We start from the raw sequence: 22,881 nt of genomic DNA, 5'->3' as shown, positions 1-22,881 counted from the left end.
ATGGACCTTTTGTCTGACCCGGTACGGCCATTCTTATGCTCCCAGGCTCACCCTTTGAAGGTACTGTGCAGGTTTCCTTTGAGGACGAGGCCTGATACACAAAGCAATCATTCCATATCTGACCTGATTTCTTGCAACATGTGTTAAACCCGTATGCTTAACAATCTGTCCCACTTTGTATTTAGCTGTGACTCTCTGGTTATGTTTTCCAGTCCTGAAGAAATGCCTGGGAAGGTCAAAAACTTGTTTCTTCTATCAACAGAAGTTGTTCTAATAAAAGATATTACCTCAGCCACTTTGTCTCTCTCAGAATGATGGGCATTTGAGTACTATGTACAAATAATAAAACAACAACAATAGAAGAATATCATACTATAAGATGCTTGTACAAATGAATAAGTGAAACACCTGGGCAGCAACAGGTATTAATCATTACGGGTGTATAACACTTTCCACACACATATATATTCTTATCTATGAAATATCTCAGATCAAGCATTGGTGCTGCATTGCATTCTGGAAATTATGCAAATTAAAATTTCTTATAATTTCTTATTATAGGAATTATATAGGTTGAATTTAAGTAAACTGGTCCTTGGTTCTTGGAAATTTATTAAACTATTAAAGATCAACGGCTTCTGGGTATGCCATTATAACTTTGGAATGATTAATGGATATCAACTATTCCTGTCAGTGAATTTTCTGGTTACAACTTAGCTCCAGGTCTGAACTGCCAGTTATCTATAGTAGAAGAGGCCCTCAACAGATCTTTCTTGATACACTTGAAAATATTGGTCAGTTAATAAAAGGTTAAATTTAGGGCTAAGTGATGGGATGTACCAGGCCCTTCATAGCCCCCTGCTGGAGGTCCTTTGGTCCAGCTACACCCCATCCCAGTAAGGAGCAGTGGAGATGAGTCCTCCAGACCTGCCCAGAGAGATCTTGTGGAAGCAGCCAATCAGAGCCCTGTAGACTCAGATAAAAGGAGCTGCAGGGGCTTAACAGGTTAGTTCCTGGCTGAAGCTGGAGGGATGAGGAAGAATGTGCCTTTCTGGTTAAAGAAACTTGACTGGCTGCATTTACTGGACCTGGGAGAGAGAGCACCTGAGAACTCTAACCTGAAGTAGTGCAGGTAAAGGGACCAATTTGGAAGAGTCCCGGGGAATAGCAGCAGCAACTAATTAAAGGACACAGCACATGTCTGTTGTTTATATGGTCCCTGGGGTAGTGGGTGGACCTGGGTTCCTCCACTGGCAAAGTGGTCTAAACCCCAAGAAGGGGATTAAGCTCCTTTAAATCCTACCGTACGCTCAGGCTTCTAAAGGGCTTAGAGATGGGGCTGAAAACCCTGGTGACGGCTGAACTTTTTGCTATCCAGGAAAGGATCCATTTTTGCCTGTGCAACTTGGCCAGAGGGCTGATTTACAGAAGCCCTGCTCAGTGAGGTTGACAACCTACAGGGGGAGCCAGGAGCAGGAAAAAGATTTCAGTATCACACCCAGCCACTCAGAGGTGAGTGCCCTCCAGCACAATTTAATACTAAGGAAAGGTTTGAGAGCTCATTCTTGTACTCCATATTTTGCAATCTCAGTCTGAACCCAGCTAGGCTGGTCTAGTAGCAGTAAAGTGTTCCTCGCAGAGTTGCTGACAACTGTCTGTTAATATCTGTTACTCCACTCCTTAAAGGGAGACAGTGCAGTCTAGTGAATGGGGCGCTGGACTAAGTCAGGACATCTGGGTGCCATTCCTCGTTCAGTCCGTGACTTTCTGTATGACATTTTGCAAGTCATTTCACATCTCTGCTTCTGTTTCCCTTCCCTTGTCTATCTTTGTTCAGACTGTAAACTCTTCAGGGCAGAGACTGTTGATATTTGCTCAATGAGGCCCAATCCTGATTGAGTTCTCTGTGTTACTGTACAACAAATATTAAAGGGTAATTAGGAGTGAGACAAGAACAGACTTTTGAGGGCAGGATAAAGTAAAAGCTGGGAGTGTGGGGGATGACAACTGAGGTTGAACCCCCCCATCCTTTCATGCATTTATACCTGCTCCTGTATTTTACACTTCATGTATCTGATGAAGTGGGTTCTAGCCCACAAAAGCTTATGCCCAAATAAATGTATTAGTCTCTAGGGTACCACAAGGATGCCTTGTTTTTGCTGATACAGACTAACACTGCTACCACTCTGAAACCTATAGGAGAAGGAGGGATGGGTAGGGTAGGAGGGTAATGGAGGGAAAGGTAGGAAAAGTGCAGAGAGCAGCTGATAAACAGGACAGAGAACAGATGATTTGCAGAAGAGGGAATAGTGGCAATGGAAAAAGGAGAAGAATGGGACTCTATAAAAAGAATGGGGCGGGGGAAGAAGAGAAAAAGGCAAAGGACAAGAAAGAAGAGGAGGATTCATGAAAGGAAGAAATAAATGGAAGATGTGACAAAAGGATAGATGCAGAGCTGTGGAAACTAGAGAAGGGAAAGGATAGGAAACTCCACTGAGACTGAAAGACTAATTATAGCAGCACATTTCTGTCTCCTTTTAAACACTGCAATATGATAGGGGCTCCTTAGCCACTGTCTTGAGTTTTCACTGCTCTGACTGATCTGTTGGAGGCATCAGGTAAACATCAGAATTGCATTTCTAATAGAAAAGTCTGATCCCCCTATATGAAAGCCATTTAATTTTTTCCCTGTCATAAATATATAACACTTAAGTGAACAGGTTATTTTTAATTCTTGTTTCAAATGATTTTTCTGCTACTAAAGTAAAGCTCAGGGTTGTGTAATTTTTAAAGACTGGTGGAATGGTTTCTACTCTCCAGTTCTCTGGTATAGTGGGTGATTTCAATGAGTGATTGTTTAGTTAGGATAGCAACTCAACCTCCTTCATTCTAGAGTTTCCCCCAGAACTCTCATCTATAGCAGCTGATAGTGCTGACTTGTTGCTCCCTAACTTATCAAAATGTTCCAATTCTGACTTACACCATATTTGTTAACTGAAAAAATACAATTTTTCTCAATATTCTTTTGGGTGAAAATTGATGGGTGGGCAGGAGGGGAAACTATTTTTTTTAGGCCAGACAGGTCTCTCATAAATCATCTAGTCTGGCCTCCTGCATAACACAGGCCAAAGCACCTCACTGGGTGACTTCTGTATCAAGCCCTTAAGTTCTGCTTGTACTATTGCATGACTTTTGAGAAGTATCTGATATTGATTTAAAGACTTCCAGCGATGGAGAACTCACTACATCTCTAGACAAAATGTTCCAGTGGTTAATTACCCTGACTGAATAGAGACCCAACAGCCACCTCTTCCCCAGCAGCACAGACAGCCCTGTAGTTAGGAATCTGCTGTCCTCCCAGGAGGAAACTGGTTGAGTTGCCTGCATTCCCCTGCAATGAAAGAGCCACTGCTTCTCTCTCCCTCCCCTCCAGGCATGGGGAGGAGCCCTTTACTGCTGCATAGGCTAAAGGATCTGAGTATGTGAGCTGACTGCAGTGAGGCTGCTGCCCAAGACTTCTCCCTGAGCCAAGAAAGGGAAGGACATGCATATCATTTGAAAAATTTCTGGGCCTAGTCCTGCAAGGTGTCAGGTAGTAGTGAGTTAGACCCAATGTATGCCCATTTGGGTCTACCTAATGTATGCCCAGTAGGTGCAGCAGTCAGGAGGATGGACATGTCTTCCCTTTGTGGATTCTTATGGAGGTTCTTCACAGTTTGAAGGCCAAGACTCACAGCCATGGGAAGCGGACAAGAGAACACCTCTTTGTGGAGGAAAGATGTTTTTGAAACTCGTTAACTCAGTTTTCAGAATACTTTTTTTCCCTTTTGTGAAATTTGGCTTGGGCAAGGAGAACATAGATCTATGGGATAGTTGAACCACTTTTCATTGCAAAATCAACCAACATATATCTGAAGTTGCTTTTAACTACTCTCAAATTATAAAACATCCTGGGACACTCAGCAAGGGGTCATATATATATTGTCTGAAACTCAACACTGCTTTATTGCTCAGTTTGCTCACTTCTGAATAAAGGTGCTCTGCAGGCCTAGCAGAGATCACATCATATGGACTGAACATTTTTAACCTTCTAACTCTGGATAAAGAGTATCTCACCCAGTGAAAGTTTCCATTGTAACTCCTAAAGGAAGAAGGGGTTGGTAGGATACTGGAATTTAACAGAACACTGATTTATTTTCAAATGATATCTTTAAATGTATATTAAACTCTCCTTTCAGAATCACCTTTATTGGTGCCTTGAGGTTCAGACACCAATATAACCCTTTTCTGATTTCTTTGCAGTCAAGTTGCCTCAGTGTAAGAACTCAGTACTTTTCATTCAAATATAGGTAGTCTTGAACAGGACTTGTAAACTTATGAGGTAGCAATTTCTGCTATGCAATTTCATCAACCTTTTTATTCAGAAGATTACAATTCAGCCACAAAAAATCAGCCCAGGCTGAAACTTGATGAGAAGCTATTTTCTAACCCTATTAGATAAGTCTACTGATTTCCTTCTGTGTGGCAGAAGTAACTATCCTCAGGTTTTCCTAGAGCATCCCATCAACATAACATCTAGGGTGAAATTCTGACCTCATTGAAGTCACTGGCAATAGTCCCACTGACTTCAGTAGGGCCAGGATTTCACCCCAATAAAAATCAAAACTACACCAATACAATCAGGTAAAACAATTTGTACCTGATTATTTACAGTGATTATTCTCAGATGTTCAGACCTTTTGCTTAGTGTCCTACCTGGCTAGTCAGGTGGGAGGAAGAATCTCTGTGGAACAGCTATGAAAATCCTTCTAAGTGTTTTTCCAAATGTGCTCCACCATTGTATTTGAGTACACAATTGCTAAATTAACCTCTTTGTCAGTGAGGAGCCATCAGATGTAATGACCACCAGTCACTACTGACCTAGGCTAGATTCATACCAACAACACAGAGATAGAAGATTGAACCCCATAACTGAGCCATCCAGTCCATCATGGATTAGTTTGAATAATTTTTCCTTCCTTAAAGGAATTGTCATGATTGTTTTAGTAAATTATAAATATAAAATTTTATTAACCTGGAATTAATTCTGACTTATCCCACAGCATCTTTAGTGATATTCCATTTAGAAGAGAAAAAAATCAATAAAACCTTAAAAACAGACCCTATCAACATTTCTGCCAAAGAATGAGGCTCTGATTGCAATAAGCTCCTGTTGTGCAAAATATTTATTTAAAAATGAATAGTTTAGGTACTGAAAGGCTACATTTAGACAATGTGGTGAGGATTCATCTATGTTTCATTATTCAGGATGACTTTCAATCATGAATACTGGAATTGTTCTCTCCATGTTCTCAAACTAGTATAATGTAGAGCCATGTATGCCAATGTTGGGCTCGCTATCTCATTCCAAAGGTTGATATTTTGTCTTGTGAACCTTATTATAACTAAACAGTTGTTGCTGAGACATTGTGGAGTGACTTAGAGCCTGCTGTTGCAGAAGTTCCTGCTGTGTCTTTTGTGTGTGTCTGATGTAAAACATCTAGACTGTGAAACTGAACTTTTGCTTCCTGTCACCACAAGCAAGACAAATGAGACAATATACAAAACAGCCCACATGTGTGCAGTGGAAAACCACCATCTCTGCATGCTTTCAGAATGTTATCAACATCTTTGAACTGAGATTCTAGGAAGAAAGTTCTGGTTGTTTTAGTTCAAACAATACATTTTGCAAGAGTTCTTCCAAGTAATTTCAGGCATAGGAGTGTCACTTTCACTTACTCTTTGCAAGTAGCTAGGTGAGACAGAAAAACAAAAACAAACAGTGGTAAGTAGTGAATAATTTACATCTCAAACATCCCTCATTATGATGGATGGTCTCTTAATATAAAGTAAACACAAGTTTAATGTCAGGAATGTTGAATATGGAACTACGATTCTATACAAATTATTTAAGCTTACAGAATTGTTTTCATATGGATTAAAGCAGCTTTCACAATTATGTCCTTAATTTTGCCTCAGTGTTGTTTGTGGGGGGTGGGGAAGATGTGTGTGATTTGTATTGTGGTAGTGGCCAGATGCCCCAATGAGGATCATGGATTTGCTATGTGTTTCTACAGCACCCAGCACAGAAAGATAATACCTGCCTTGAAGAGCTCACAATTTAAATTGCCTTATTCTTCAAGAATTATGTGTGAATGATGTGAATAAAGTTACTCACCTGCATAAGTGTTTGCAGGGTGAGGTAAAGCAAGAAGCACCAAGCCTGCACTGTGAGACACAGAGCCAGGCAACAGTGTTAGAAATGTGTTCAGACTAACAATAAGCACAACTTGACTAAACACAGTTTTAATAAATAACCAAACACAAATAGCGATGTGAGGGAACCTCAGGAGGTCAGAAGATTTGGTTCTGACTAGTGCCCCAGGGTTAGATGCTTATCTAAACTGTGTCTGATCTCCTTGCGTTTGCAAAACTTGTCCTGAGACTTAAGAAAAAAAAGCTCTTTTGTAAAATCCTGGTACTTCCAGCTTTAGATTTTAAAATGCCACATGAACTGACTGCTATGTGCCTACATGCCTCCAGCTTTCATCTAAACCACATCACATGATCCATTGTCTACAGCCAAGCTCTAAGTTACAACCACATTAGCTCCAATCCCTCAGAAAGAGACAAAAACCTACCGGATCTCTATCAAGTGTTCTTTAAACTACAGTACCCACCTGCTGAAGTGACGAAACAGATTGACAGAGCCAGAAATCACCTACTATAGGACAGGCCTAACAAAGAAAGTAACAACACCACTAGCCATCACCTACAGCCCCCAACTAAAACCTCTCCAGCACATCATCAAGGATCTACAACCTATACTGAAGGATGATCCCTCACTCTCACAGACCTTGGGAGACAGGCCAGTCCTCGCTTACAGACAGCCCCCCAACCTGAAGCAAATACTCACCAGCAACTACACACCATACAACAGAAACACTAACCCAGGAACCAATCCCTGCAACAAACCCCATTACCAACTCTGTCTGCATATCTATTCAGGAGACATCATTGGTTCATTCAGCTGCACATCTACCAATGTGATGTGCCCGCAATGCCCCTCTGCCATGTACATTGGCCATACCGGACAGTCTCTATGCAAAAGAATAAATGGAAACAAATCAGACATCAAGAACTGTAACATTCAAAAACCAGTAGGAGAGCACGTCAATCTCCCTGGACACTCAGACTTAAAAGTGGCCATTCTTCAACAAAAACACATCAAAAGCAGACTTCAATGAGAAACTGCAGAACTGGAATTAATTTACAAACTTGACATCAAATTAGACTGGAATAAAGATTGGGAGTGGCTGGGTCACTACAAAAATTTTTCCCTCTGTCGATACTCACCCCTTCTTGTCAACTGTTGGGAATGGTCCACATCCACCCTAACTGAATTGGCCTCGTTAGCACTGACCCTCCCCCCTCCCACTTGGTATGGTAACTCCCATCTTTTCATGTGCTGTATATTTTATACCTGCCTACTGCATTTTCCACTCCGTGCATCTGATGAAGTGGGTTACAGCCCACAAAAGCTTATGGCCAAATAACTTTTGTTTTTACAAAGTGTTTCAGTGCAGCTTTCCCTCCTAGTTGTTCAAATTATAAAATTGGAATGGATTAACCAACCCTGTCTCCCCCACACCCCCATACAGAATATTTACTCTGATCTGCTATTTCCATGAATTGTAGGAACATGAAACCAGTTATCAATGGAATCTTCTCAAGTGGAAAGGAATCTATATTTTTCATGCAAACTGCAGCAAATTTTAGGCTCCTGAAGAGCCTTAGGCTCCAATCCTAAGAACCATGAGGATTTTTGCTCAGAGTTAGTAGGAAAAAAGCTTTAAACAATAAATGCAACCTATCTTACAGCTCTGCCTTCCCTGGCACTGCTGACTCCACCACCGGATGCCCAGGTGTGGATTTGGCAGGGGACGTTTTTGCTTTATTATGTCCCATGCAGATTCTGGAGCAGCTGAGGAGGCAATATGTGCTATTCTGATTAACCTGGGTAGCTGAGTAACGCACACTGCCATCTCATCTTGCTCTGGAACCTGCATAGGGCATATCAAAAGCTCAGGTTCTTCTTTGGGAAGAGACACTGGCTTTTCCCCAGACAGACTAGGGTCTGGGGAGGGGAGGTGTGGCTATGGTTCACCTGGGGCTCCTCCAGGCAAGTGGTGGTGGTGGTGAGGGGTGTCGTCTCAGGGCTCCTTTGGGTAGGTGGTGGGGGGAGGTGTCTCAGGGCTTTGGCCAGCCCGGAGCTCCTCTAGCAAAGTTGGCTAGCCTTCCTGAAGGGGGGCTCCACCTGCTGCCCATGCCACCTTGGAAGGTAGCATCTCCTCAGAATACCACAGTACAAAGTTTTCTGGCAACAGTGGAAAATGTTGGAATCTAAAGATGAAATATTGTAAAGGAGATGGAAAATACCAGCAGATAATGAGTACTGGTATCAGCCAGATACATTGAAACAGGAGATTATGGCATGAATTTAAAAACTCCTGGACACTTTAGGGTTGCAAAAATCTTAGCCAAGCTAAGAGAGAATTTCTATTGGGTAAAATGCGGGTTGGATGTAGAAAATTGGTGCAGAAAATGTTTGTTACAAAGAAGGGACCCCTGAAGCAGGAAGAGCCTCTATGCAGCAATATTTCATGGGGGCACCAATGGAGCACACTGCTGTTGATGTGCTTGGGCCTTTGCCTGAGACAGAGCCTACCAATCCATATTTCTAGGTGGTTATGGACTAAATTACACAATGGCCTGAGGCTTATCCAGTAAGGAGCCAAGAGGCTGTGACAGTAACAAAGGTCCCTAGTGAATGAGTGCTTCACTAGATTTGAGCTCCCAGATGAGCCACACACTGATCAAGGGAGAAACTTTGAAACCAAAGTGTTTCAGCAAGCTTGTGAGATTCTAGGGATCCAGAGCCCCCACTCCAATCTGATAGGATGGTGGAAAGGTTCAATCAGACTCTATGGGTATGTCCACACTGCAAGAAAAGACCACAGCTGGTCTGGGTCAATTGGTTCAGACTAAGTGGCTGTTGAATTGCAGTGTAGATGTTCAGGCTTGAACTGAAGCCGAGGCTAAGACCCACCTACTCACCCAAGCCTGAATGTCTACACTGCAATCTTTAGCCCCACAAGCCTGTGTCAACTGACCTGAGCTCTGAGACTAGGTGTCACGGGTTTTTTTATTCCCGTGTAGACATACCCAGTATGTTCAGCTGGCTACCTTTTAAGAACAGCATCAAAAGGGACTGGAAACAGCATATCCTGTTCGCTTTGATGGCTTATAGAACTGTACACCAGCAATCCTCTTGGGCATGAGCTAAGGCCCCTAAAAAATCTTTGGTATGGAATGCCAAGAGGAAGAAAGAAATTTGGACTATGTTGAAATGTTAGTCCAAATTTCACTTGTGGATTGTATGTTGAAATGTTACAATCCAAAAGTGAGAGAGCTCACAAATAAGCTTTTCACAGTGACAATTAAGATTTCAAATTCCATAATCTTGTCACAAAGCTTGAAGACAGTGAGCTCCTGTCAAAGGTATGTGATGACACTTCTATGCTATATCCATCCAAAAGCACACAGAAGTACCCTTTACATATTTAACCAAAAGAAGCATTATAACAATTCTTGCCCCATCAGACCCAAGTACTTAACCAAAACTCATGTTCTTGTGGGTTGTTCCCTTTAGACAGAGAAAGGAATGATGGAATCAGGTATTTCTTTGATGCACTCCTGTTTATTGACAAAGATCATACAAAGTCCTGGTTCTCTGAACACAATAGGAATCAAACAGCAGGAGTCAGTTTCTTTGCTAACAGTCCCAAGCCTCTTTTCAGTCAATGCTTTATACCAAATTTATCTTGGCTTTTCTCAGGGTCATGCTACTAATGTGTCTCTGCAAAGCTTATTTGTGGCTATGTTAGCTTCCCTTTCATCAGTTAAAAGTTCTCTTGTCCTATGAGTGGCTTCAACAGAGCATATTATAGGCTTAGGTTAGGGATGGCAAACAAACATGTTAAGATAAAATAACAGATCTGAACTTTTGTCCCCCTCTCCCCCCCAAAATCAAACTCAGCTTGAATGGGACATTTTCTGAGATTCTAAAACAGTCCAAATAACTAACAATGAAATGTCACCTGCCCTTGCATTTGCTGGTGCTACCAGGACTGGGAATGCCAAAATGCAATAAGAGGCTGCTCTTACAGAAGTAGAAGTTAATGGATTTCTCACAAGATATTGTTTAAAATTAAGATGTCTGGATTAATCAGATAGGCACCTGACTCCCAACTCAGAACTATTTAACTTTCACCAAGATACAAGTTAAATGCTATATAATGCCTTTTACCTACACATGCGTCTAATGTCAGTAGGAGACATTTGAGGATGCATTAAAGTATGAGGCATCATACCACTGACTTGGTATGTGATTCCTGGAAAGTCAAAAGCTGCTACATTTTCACAAATATTCACTTGGTTTATGGCTTAATTTTGGGGTGACCCTTTTGAGACACCTACCTAATTTTCAGGAGGTGCAGAGCAAACCGCTCCACTATGCAGTTACAAATGGAAACCTTACAAGCTGAAAACCAATTGTGTCTTCAAGGGAAAGACTGGGAACATTCACCCTATCTGGCCCTGTGAAACTTTGCAAGCTGTGATTTGATTTCCAATGCAGGTTAATATCAAGTGGAGCCAAAAAACTGCAGAACTTGATTTGTGTAGTTTAAAAGGCTTCCAACTGCTCTGGACAAACCCCAGGGACCATCTTCTGCTGTCAGCTTGGAAGATCTGAAAAAACAAATGTAACTGACAAAGTTAGGTACAACCAACCCACACTTGCACATCTCTCCTCCTTTTACCCCTTTTGCAATAGATGGACCAGTTGGGGGAAATCTGTAGCAGGATTTGCCCCAATAACCCAAGTACAATGTTATTTTGGCCAGACCATGTGTGTGCCCTTTGTACTACCCACATCATCATATTCAGAGGTATACAGCTCTCAGATTGCTACACAGCTTTTTCATAGCTTTGTTCTCAAACGCACATAGGCTCCTTCTGTGTCAAGTTGCAAAGCAGGAAAATATACGGACTTGTCTTTTTTCTCCCCCTAACATAGCTCTTAATGCTGAACTCCTCGTTACAACTGCAACAAGTTTTATAGTAAAAAGCAGAGTTCCCTACTGTCTCTATCTTTCCAAAGCAGAAACCAAGAACTGCCCTCCTCCCATTACCCTCAAACTAATGTTTAAGTATGTTTGCTTCCATTTTAAATGAAAGCAAAGTTCCTGTAGCTAAGGAACAAAGAAGAGGAGAAATGGCAAAACAATAGCATGAGAAGGCAGAAGATTCTAATGGAACTGGTTAGAAAATGGGTTATTTTATCCAGGGGAAATGTTGATAAAAAGAAAGAAATGTTTAACTTTTCAGTTAATAATTTTGACTTTTTTTTTTACAATGAAAACTCCAAACTTTTCCATTTTCAGCAGTGAAAACTTTTTTTTCAGCCCCCGCCCTGCTTCCCCCCACCCCCCAAAAAATTTAGCCAAACAGAGGAGAAAAAAAGTCATGTTTTCAGTTTTGACAAAAAAAATAAAATGACCAAGTGTAGCAGAGATTTCCAATGAAACTTTCATGTAGGTGAAAATTCAATTTTCCATCAAAAAAAGTTTCACATAAAAATTTTGACCAAGCCTGCGTGCATCCTTTTTAAAGAGCCACATGAAATAGGAGTCAGAAAACGGCACAGTATGATATGACTGTATACAAATATGGGTTGCATTTGTCTACAGACCAAAGTTTGCTTAACTTCAATATCCTCACATTTCATTTCTTCCTTGTGTTCCTACAGAAAGGAATATCTACATTTTATTAAGATTTTAGTTTCTTTCTGTTGATAGAATGACAGAAGCAGGAACATATTTTATCGGCTGAAAGTAGTAAGCAGCTTAACTTTCCCCCCCCCCCTTGTTGATAGAAGGAAAATAGACTTGAGGAAATTAATTCTGTCAATAGAACAATATATATTTCTCAAATCCATTCATCCCACTGCAAAATGAGATGTTTGAGAAAAATCATTTTGTCTTCAGAATTAATCATCTAACCGACTTCCCTGGCATTGTCATTTAGGAGATTTTCTGTATAGGTTCATCCTACATCATCTTCTATTCCATTAGAAAAGTCTGCTTTATAATATTTAGAGTAATTATTGCATAAATATTTTCTGCATGTATATACTTTAAGTGAATTTGTTTTGACCACACAAGCTTGTTGTTTTGACTTTCAGCTAACCTTTAAGTGATCTAGTTTTACTCACGCAAATCCCAAAGTAAAGTGGATTCTAAATGTGTATGCTCAAGAAGTCCAACCAGCTGAGATATATTTTATACTGTGTCAAGAAGTAGTCTATACAACCAGGGGAGAGGGCTTCTGAAACCCAACTCCAAAATATTGGTACAGAAGCAATTAAACTAACCTGACAAGAGATTCTGATTGCATATCCATACACAGTTGCAAAGAGTACAATTATGCTGCATGAATGCCATAAGAGAAAAATTAAATGTAAACTCTGCACACACCCCACTCTCATAAATCTAACAATAAACTACTGTCGAAGAAAAACTCAGTTCTCACTTTTTGTTTGGATGCAGCAAAATCAAATACTTTATTATTTCTCCAGTAATTACCATGGAGGGAGAGAGTGCCATAGGACACAGGGTCCTGGACAGGTCTCTCAACTGGTAAACAATCACAGCAAGCCTTTATACCTTTTACAGACAATTTCTAACAATAATACAGACAGTAAAAAGCAACAACTACATTTTGTTTATACACAGCAAAAAGGCTTATCTTATTTGTCTCAATTCTAAGAAAAGCAAGCCTGCATTTTGGTTAGTGATTGCAAGGTCATAATAACTTTGTACACAGTTCCTGTCCTGTCGCCTCGCACTATCTTTGCTCCTACAAGTCTTACGTCATTAAGGTTACAGTATGGCCTGACTCTTGCTAACTAACATTCATTAAGATCTCTTCAAATCCTTGTTAATTATTTACTGGCTTCCACACTACCTTATCTTGGAATGATTTCTTGGGCAAGACCTAATGGTTCCAGAAAGAAACAGTTATAAATTTGTCTCAAGTTCTCTAATTTTGCTAATCTCTTATGTATCTGTAAATTACCACCACTTTCTAAAAGATTCAAAACTGCAGTAACTTCTTCAAGCCCTCTTCTTACCAGGGAAGTGATCCTCCTACAATAAGGAAAAAATCATCATGTGATCAGCAACTCTTAAAAGATCAGGCCCTCAGTCTCCAAAGTTGGACAGCCCAAAATAAAAGCATTCAGAAATAAAAGCACCTATTGAAAATTTTGCCCTAAATTATTCTTTCACTGAAAATTACCCGCTAAATTTTAATCTTACATTTATATACTGTAATACATCAACTGCCACTGAAATGCAGTTAGTTACATCTGGCATGGAATACTTGAGTCGTTACACATTATTGCCCTATGCTGTTTAACAGTTAGGTCAAGGTGGTAAGAGCCTCATATTCATTTTTAAACTGCAGATGGAATAGGGTGGGCATAGCATAACCACCCAAACTGGAATTTGACCAGGCTTAAACCTAACAGCACAATTTCTGCAAAAAAATGTATGCTCTTGCATGAGCCCAAATGATCAGGTCAGGACATAAATTTTCCCACATGTGCAAGACACTCAGCAGCTAAGTAGACCCCATCTTCGGGGCATTGGCTCAATACTAACTCTGCAGACATTGCACCCCCTGCTGAATCAACAGGCATTCTGGGTCTTCTCTGTAAGCCTCCCAGCTGGTTTAGCTTATGAGGTCTGAGGACTGGTTATAGAGTTCCTGATCCTCAAAGTTACCAGAGACGACCAGGATGGTTTGCAGCAGGAGCTTAACAAACAGGGGAGATTCCAGATAAAAAGCAAGCAGCACAGTCGAGCCTTTAGGTGCTGTGTGGAGCTTGACAAGGGAGGACCAGCTACCTGGCTGGCTAGACGAACAGCAGGACCATGGATAGCTCACTGCAGAGAACTCACCAGACCGAACAGAGTCCAGGGAATGGACGGATAGAAGAGGCGCAGGACCATCAAAAAGTCAGAGAGGGCAGGCTGAGCCTGTGGGACTGAGTCTAGAACCTGGCCAGACCAGACAAGGGTACAGAGATGGTCCCTGCTGATCTGGTTGCAGACTGAGCCCAAGGAGGGCTGCTGAAAAGGACACCAGCTGAGGGTACTGAGAAGAAGTCAGTGCCTCTGAGAAGAAGTCTAAGAGCTACACCCCATACCAGGGCCATGATAAAAACTCAGGACTGTATACCCTGGAAAGGGGGACAGTGTGTGGCTCAGCCGGAGGGCTGAACCGTGAAAGGCCTGCAGAGAGACATTGGTCAGAGAGGGCCACTCGTGAGAGGGAGGTGCCACCCTGATGTAAGACCAAAAAAGGAAATCAGGCTCACCCCACAACTAAAATAAAGGGGGGCATCCATAAGAGGTGAGTGCTGCCCCGTGAAGAGAACTGTTTGCAGGCATATCAGCCAGAGAAAGGGGGGCACTCGTGAAAGGTGGGTGCTGACCCATTACAGTGACTTACATGCTAGCACCATAGGGGAGACTGCATCAGACAACACTGACACAAAAAAGACAAAAAGGAACAGTCAAACCATATTTACAACATAACAGTGCATAGCCAGAGAACCTTAATAGGAGGGAAGCTTAGAAAAGTTGTGGCAAGACACCAAGGCACAGCTAGCAAAAATGTCCAGCTGAAGAGGCAGAGTTAGGAGAGGCCACAAAATGGGACAAGAGTAGTGGAGACTATCCAAGAGGGAGTGTTATCATCAGATAACAAGTCCAATAATTCCAGGGACTATATCCTCAGTGGAACAGACAACACCTTGGTACACAAGCAGGAATCTATTTGAAACCTTAAATTTAAAATTGATACTGGGGCAGCAATCACTACAATTTTAAAAAAATATATAATTGATCCCTGGATGGAGATCTGCAGAGAGCAAATAAGATTCTATGTAGGGCTAGTAAAACTACAGTAGATGTTTGTGGCCAGTTCCTTGGAAAACTGGAGAAAGGATGGAAAAATATAAGAGCTAAATAGATTGAGCTCCATGAATCTATCATTGTGAGGTATGTTTTCTAATCCTTTAGCATTCTCATAGCTCTTCTCTGAACCCTAATTGATTGACATCCTCTTTGAATTGTGGGAATCAGAACTGGACACACAGTGTTCCAGCAGTGGCTGTACCAGTGCCAAATACAGAGGTAAAATAACCCATCTACTCCTACTCGAGATTCCCCCACTTATGTATCCCAGGACTGCATTAGCACTCTTGGCCACAGCGTCACACTGGGAGCTCATTTTCACCTCATTATCCACCATGACCCCTAAATCTTTTTTCCAGAGTCACCACTTCCAAGGATAGAGTCCCTCATCCTGTAAAAGGTTGGCCTACATTGTTTGTTCCTAGATGTATATGTTTACATTTAACCATATTGAAACATTGTTTGCTTGTGCCCAAGTGATCCAGATCACTTGGAATCAGTGACCTGTCCTCTTCATGACTTACCGCTCCCCCAATTTTTGTATCATCTACAAGCTTTATCAGTGATGACTTTCTTCCAGGTCATTGGCTTTTGGCTATGTGGTATTACAATTTTACCAATCTATTCAGGATCCTCACTGAAAACACACCAGTCTGATGACCATTTCCCATTTACAATGACATTTTGAGGACCCATGAGTTAGCCAGTTTCTAATTCATTTAATTTGTTCCATATTAATTTCATATTTATCTAGTTTTTAATCAAAATGTCATAATATCAAGTGAATCGTCTAATTATGTTACATCACTCTTACCTTTATCGACCAAACCAGTAATCTTATTAAATAAAAGCAATTAATTAAAATAAGTAATCTTAATGTTAAGATAATTAAATTAATTAATATTAATTTAACAGGATCTAATTTTCATGAATCCAGGTTTATTTGCATTAACAAAATTATTAATAAAAATTAAATGAGAGTAAAGTCAGCTGCTTCATTATCTTGCCTGGGATCTCTGTTAGGCTGACAGGTCTATAATTACTTCAGTCATCCCATTTATCCTTTTTAAAAATTGGAACAGCATTGTCTTTCTTCCAGTCTTGTGGAACTTCCCAGTGCTCCAAGACTTATTGCAAATCATCATTAATGGTCCAACAAGCTCCTCAGCCAGCTCTTTAAAAACTCTTGGATGCAAGTAATCTGGACCTACTGATTTTAAAATGTCTAACTTTAGTAGCATCTGTTTTATATCCTCCAGAAATACAAGTAGAATGGAAAGAGCATTATCATCATATAAGACTATATCATTTCTATTTTCCCCAAATATTGAACAGAAATATTCATTGAACATTTCTGCATTATTATTGATAATTCTATCATTTCCATCTAGTAATGCACTAATATTAAGATTTTTTCCCCCACTATAGTTAAACTACTTAATGTCCTTAACTCTGCTGGCCATAGAGTCTCATTGTGTTCCTTGGCTTCCCTTATCAATTTTGTACAAGTCCTAACTTATTTATATTCATATTATTCACTTCCCTTTTCTTCAGTTTGTTATATATATTTTATAGCTCTCTTTACATCAAAGCCTTTTATAGCACAGTCTATTTCCTCAGTTGTGGGATTGTGGTTTTGAGGCCTCTAGTCAGCATCTAGTTTTTACGTTATCTATTATCATTCATATTTTTCTAATTAAATTCATCCTCCCAGCTCATAATTCTTTTCAGCTTTGTGAAAAGGCTGTAAAGCCACAAGTGTATTATATATAAAATAAATTACTGGTCTGGACATCATGACTTGATCACATTTATAATGTCAAGTATCAGATGGGTAGCCGTGTTACCCCTCCAACACATCATCAGGGATCTACAACCCATCCTGGACAATGATCCCACACTTTCACAGGCCTTGGGTGGCAGGCCAGTCCTCGCCCACAGACAACCTGCCAACCTGAAGCATATTCTCACCAGCAACTGCACACCGCACCATAGTAACTCTAGGTCAGGAACCAATCCATGCAACAAACCTCGATGCCAACTATGCCCACATATCTACACCAGTGACACCATCACAGGACCTAACCAGATCAGCCACACCATCACCGGTTCATTCACCTGCACATCCACCAATGTAATATATGCCATCATATGCCAGCAATGCCCCTCTGCTATGTATATCGGCCAAACTGGACTGTCTCTAAGGAAAAGGATAAATGGACACAAATCAGATATTAGGAATGGCAATATACAAAAACCTGTAGGAGAACACTTCAACCTCCCTGGCCACACAATAGCAGATCTTAAGGTGGCCATCCTGCAGCAAAAAAACTTTAGGACCAGACTTCAAAGAGAAACTGCTGAGCTCCAGTTCTTCTGCAAATTTGACACCATCAGCTCAGGATTAAATAAAGACTGTGAATGGCTTGCCAATTACAGAACCAGTTTCTCCTCCCTTGGTTTTCACACCTCAACTGCTAGAACAGGGCCTCATCCTCCCTGATTGATCTAACCTCGTTATCTCTTGCTTGCTTATATATACCTGTCCCTGGAAATTTCCACTGCCTGCATCCGAAGAAGTGGGTATTCACCCACGAAAGCTCATGCTGCAAAACGTCTGTTAGTCTATAAGGTGCCACAGGATTCTTTGCTGCATTTATAATGTGCAAGCAGAATAATCACTTGTACCTAAACTACCATTATTTTTAAATTCTGTGATAAGTTCCTCTTTATCTGTTTAGGACAGTGGTTCTTAAATTTTAGCAAGCTAAGGATCCCCATTTTTATTTAAATTCTTTTCATGGATCCCCTGCTCAGCCCCAGGCCCTGCCTCCACTCCACCTCTTCCCCCAAGGCCCCACCCCAGTGGCATAGCCAGCATGGGATATTTTGGTGGCTCTGACTTCAGGCAGGCAATTATGCAGAGGGGGGCTGGGAGGGCAGGAGGGATGGGGGGGGCCCCTACCTCCCCTCACTCCCTGCAGCCAGCCTGGTGGGAAGTGATGGATGGACTCTCTGGCCAGGGTCTCCCCAGGATCCCGAGCATGCATCCAGCTCTGGGAGGAGATGCTGCTCTCCAGAACGCATGGCTCCCAGCTCCCTTCCTGGTCCCACCACCCCACAGTGGGCCCGGCTCCCCCAGGCGGCAGGCCACCTTTTTTGAAGATCTCCTCTACTGCTGCTGCCCGCTCTCTTGCCTTCTTCCCAGTGGCGGAAGGGCCACTGGGCCAACCCAGAAAAGATACAGGAGGCACTGGGGAGGAGGAGGAGGAGTTGATCAGCAGGGCCAGTGGCCCTGGATGTGGCTCGCGGACCACCTGGAGTACCCTCATGGACCCCAATTAGAGAAATGCTGTGTTAGGACAAGGTCTAATAAAGAATTCCCTGGTGTTGGCTACAAAACTTCTTGAGTTAAGAAATTGTCATCTATAGTGTTTAAAAATTCAAAAGATGTTTTAATACTAGCAGCATGAGACCTCTCGACTATGCCACTCAAATTGAAGTACCCCATGATCATGCAGGTTTTCTCTGTGAATCTAGGGAAAAAGAGACAAGGTCAGCTGGCCTGGGGATGTGACAAGGCCCCATCAGCTCTGGCCATATACTGCAGTTGGCAGCAGGCCCACATTGCTGTAGAAGTAAGAAGAGCTGTGGCACATGTCATCCTGCCAGGAGAGGGCAGGGTAACTCCTGAACCCTCTGATTAACCATTACCACTCTGCTTCCCTCAGTTCCCAAACTCACCAAATGCAGTTTTGTTATATTACTGCAAAATCTACAATATAATGTAGTACATATACATCCAAGGAGGTAGCCATAAAATAAAACTATACTTACTGCCCCAGAAATACTGTAACTACACTGAAGTGGACATAAAACAGAACTATTATAGCTTAGCATATTATATATGAATCATTGTAATTTTCAGTTCCATGCTAACAAAAGTAGTCATTTGGATTTATTATGCAGTTATCAAATAACTAACATTTTCTCTGTTAGAGTTTTAATACCACCTCTGAATCTATACTCTGTACTGTTGCTACAGTGCAAGAACGCAAACATGATTTATGATGATCTGTATTTAAAAGTACTATGTTAATGTTCTTGGGTGTATACATTTAGAAGATTTTGTTATAGAATTCTAAGAGTATTGTGGGTCTTCTTTAAATGAGCTATATTTTCCTATAGGATAAACATGTAATTCTAGTCAATTTCTTGTAAGATTATTTAGTAATCTGATCAGGTTGTTTAAGAGCATTACTGAAGTGCTAAAAATCTGTTTTAGTGCATTAAATTGGGCTACACTTTACAAGATTACTAAACCAAAGGCAGTCCAGTGGAAATCACCTCCTTATGGAAAGAAGTACAAGTAACACTTTTTTATGGTCAAATACAACTACTGTAATGCCTGATTGTAAATAAAAAAACAACAACATCTTCCCTTTAGTAATGTACAGTTATGTTGTACAGCGGTGTTACCGTATTTGTAAGTGTGCAACTGCTGAACAGTGGGAGTTAACATTGCAATATGGCCCAAATGCATAAAGACTGCAGGATAGCATGCTGTTGGTACTATGCAGATAATAAATATTACTACAATAGAAAAAAATGCAAATTGTCCAGAAAAATGCCTAGAATAATTGTATTTGGGAGAACCCAGTAGGGAATCATGCTCCCCCAACAGAAAGAGAATTAAAACCATTCACACAGAATGTTTTTGCTTTTTAAACACTGCACCTCAAAATTACATATAGAAGACACAGAATTTTCCCAGGCACCTATCTTTAATAATAAAAACATATTACCTTAGCAAACTTGAGTGTAAAGCTTCTAAGGACCAGAAAGTGTGCAAGTCTTTGTAGGATAGGGAATTAGGTGGCAAGTAGGGTGACCAGATAGCAAGTATGAAAAAAAAATCAGGAATAGGCACCTATATAAGAGAAAGCCCCAAATATTGCGACTGTCCCTACAAAATCAGGGCACCTGGTCACCCTAGCTGCAAGTGAGTTCTAATATAGACCATACTAAAACTGACCAAAGAAAGTCCACCGTTTCAAAATTGGTGGGGTCAAACCGGAGCCCAGGTCCTGAATTATAATGCACTAACCACTGAGGTGTTCACCGGAGTTCAAAAAAGTCTTCCAATTTTATTTAAGTATTTTCTTTGTCACTTGGTAGAAGCATGTGAGAAGTAAGAGTTTGCTGGATTCCCTTTGCTACTCAGCATTCAAAGTTTACTGATTAATATCCAATTTTAAAAAAATTACATTTTGAATTTGCAATGTTGTTGTAGAACACTGGTTCCAGCAAGCTTAGGATAGGACTCCTGAAGACTTAAACTTTCATTAAAGCAAAATTAAGTTTCTAACCCTTTTCCCTCCTGAGATAGAGCTCAGAATTTAAAGTGATTGCAACCGATGCTTGTCAAATGGGAAAAAGACGATTTCCCCCACTAACAAAAAGCTTGTAAAGGTCAATAAGCCTATCCAGGCTCATTGGTCTCTTGTGAAACTAAATAGACAGGGCACGGTGTTTTGAATGACAAATATTCCCATTGGGAAATGGGCTTTCATCAACATGTTCCCATGGAAAATGATGAAATGCTATTTTTCAGCTGGAAAGTTTCAACACTGTTGAAACAAATGTGTCTTCCTCATCTCCCCCCTCCCCCAGTCTGTTACTGTTTTCCAACTTCTCTCAGTTGGAAAGAAAGTAGAAGGTAGGAAAAGTGAGTTTCTCCCACCAGCTTTATCACTTTTTTAAACTCCATCCCCCAACTTTTTCCAATGTGAAAAAAGGAGGGCAGGCCAAAAAACCCCAGTACTGGTTTGGAGAACTGAAAATCATTGGCTTCCTAAAATTAAACACAGTGTTGAAATATTTCACTCTGAAGTGTCATTTTGATTAGAAATATATTGTTTCTTTCATTAAAAAAAAGTTTTATGATGTCAGCTTTTCAATCTGCTTGGAATGAAAACCAATGTCAAAATTTCCCACACGATGAAAATTCCATTTTTTGGCCAACCATTTTAAATAGGCTTGTGGGGGACATGCCAACCTAGATTTTGGCTCATTGGGGACCCACCAATCCAAGCTTTAAGGGACTTGTGAGAGGCCACTCCCAAACCACTGTAAGCTTTAAAAAGCAATAGAGTCCTGTGGCACCTTTAAGGCTGATGTATTGGAGCATAAGCTTTCATGGGTGAATACCCAAGTCATCAGGCACATGTTTAGTAAGCTCTTATGAGCCTGATTTGGGTCATAGGAGACATGGTGAGCCCCACATAGCCTATTAAGTACAGAGCAGGCTTGACAGCCCTGATGGAATTAGTTGAAGAAATCTTGGAGCCACTGGTAATATTGCAAACTCACGGATGACAGGAGAGGTCCCAGAAGACTGGAGAAGGGCTAACATAGTTCACATCTTTAAAAGGGAGAAAAAAGGAGGAGCTGGGGAAACTATAGACCAGTCTAACTGACTGATACCTTTGGAAGCTACTACAGCAATATTTAAACATTCAGTTTGAGAATACCTGGAGGATGAATGGATAATCATTAGCAGCCAGCATGGATTTACTAAGCAGCTTGATTTCCTTCTTTAACAGGGTAACTGATTTGGTGGATGGGACAGGGATGTGGTGGACATAATATACCTGGACTTAAGCCAGGCTTTTGACACAGTCCCACATGACATTCTGTAGGTAAGCTGGAGAAATATGGGCTTGGCAGAACTACCATTAAGTGGATGCATAATTGGTTAAACAACCACAAACAATGAGTAACTATCAATGGAATGATGTCCGACTGGAGGGATGTCTACAATGGGGTTCCACAGGGATGTGTTCTGGGTATAGTGGTTTATATCTTTATTAATGACCTGGATGTAGCAAGAGAGAGCATACTGATCAAATTTGCAGATGACACAAAGTTAGGGGGAGCTGCCAATATTTCGGAGGACAGAGCTAAAATTCAGAGGCATCTTGATAAATTGGAGAACTGGGCTATAGACAACAACATGAAATTCAACGAAGATAAATGTCAAGTGCTACACTTAGGGAAGAAAGAAAATCAAATGCAGAAATAAATACAGAGAGGGGGATAATTGGCTTGGCAGCAGCATTGCTGAGAAGGATCTGGGAGTTATGGAGGATCACAACCTCAACATGATTCAGCAACGCAATGCTGTTGCAAAAAAAGCTAAAGCAATTTTAGATTGCATTAACAGAGGAATAGCATGCAAGTCATGGGAGGTGATAGTACCACTCTGTCTGGCACTGGTTAGGCCTCAGCTGGAGTACTGTGTCCAGTTTTATACACCAAAGTATAGAAAGGATGTAGAGAAACTGGAAAGGATCCAGAGGCAAGTGACAAAGATGATCAAAGGGATGAAATGCAAGCCATATGAGCAAAGACTAAAGGAAGTGGGTATGGTTCGTTTGAAAGAGAAGAGATTAAGGGGGGGGATGTGAGAGTGGTCTTCAAGTACTTGAAAGGCTGCCATAAAAAAGATGGAGAAACAGCTGTTCTTTCTTGCCACAAAGGGCGGGACAAGAGGCAATGGGATCAAGCTACAATATAGCAGATTTAGATTAAATTTCAGGGAAAAACTTCACAATTTAAAAACAGTAGGACACTAGAATAGACTGCAGATGGATAGCCATCTGTCTTGCAACAAATCCTGCATCTTGGCAGGAGTTAGACTAGATGGCCCTTGCAGTTCCTTCTAACCCTATGA

The 22,881-nt window shown here is 41.0% G+C and overlaps 1 long non-coding RNA gene across 1 annotated transcript; it reads left to right on the top strand.

Annotated features, from left to right (window-relative positions):
• The first annotated feature begins 1,022 nt into the window (after positions 1-1,022).
• LOC120408196 lies at positions 1,023-3,748 on the top strand. The gene is made up of 3 exons (XR_005600506.1): positions 1,023-1,132; positions 1,379-1,512; positions 3,434-3,748. It is a non-coding gene; the product is annotated as an uncharacterized LOC120408196 (long non-coding RNA).
• Positions 3,749-22,881: the final 19,133 nt, after the last annotated feature.

Source organism: Mauremys reevesii, linkage group 6, assembly GCF_016161935.1.
Source record: "Mauremys reevesii isolate NIE-2019 linkage group 6, ASM1616193v1, whole genome shotgun sequence".
In the NCBI taxonomy this organism is placed as follows: Eukaryota; Metazoa; Chordata; order Testudines; family Geoemydidae; genus Mauremys; species Mauremys reevesii.
Note: the sequence above shows the minus strand (reverse complement) of the source record. Positions and strands in the feature narration are given on the sequence as shown.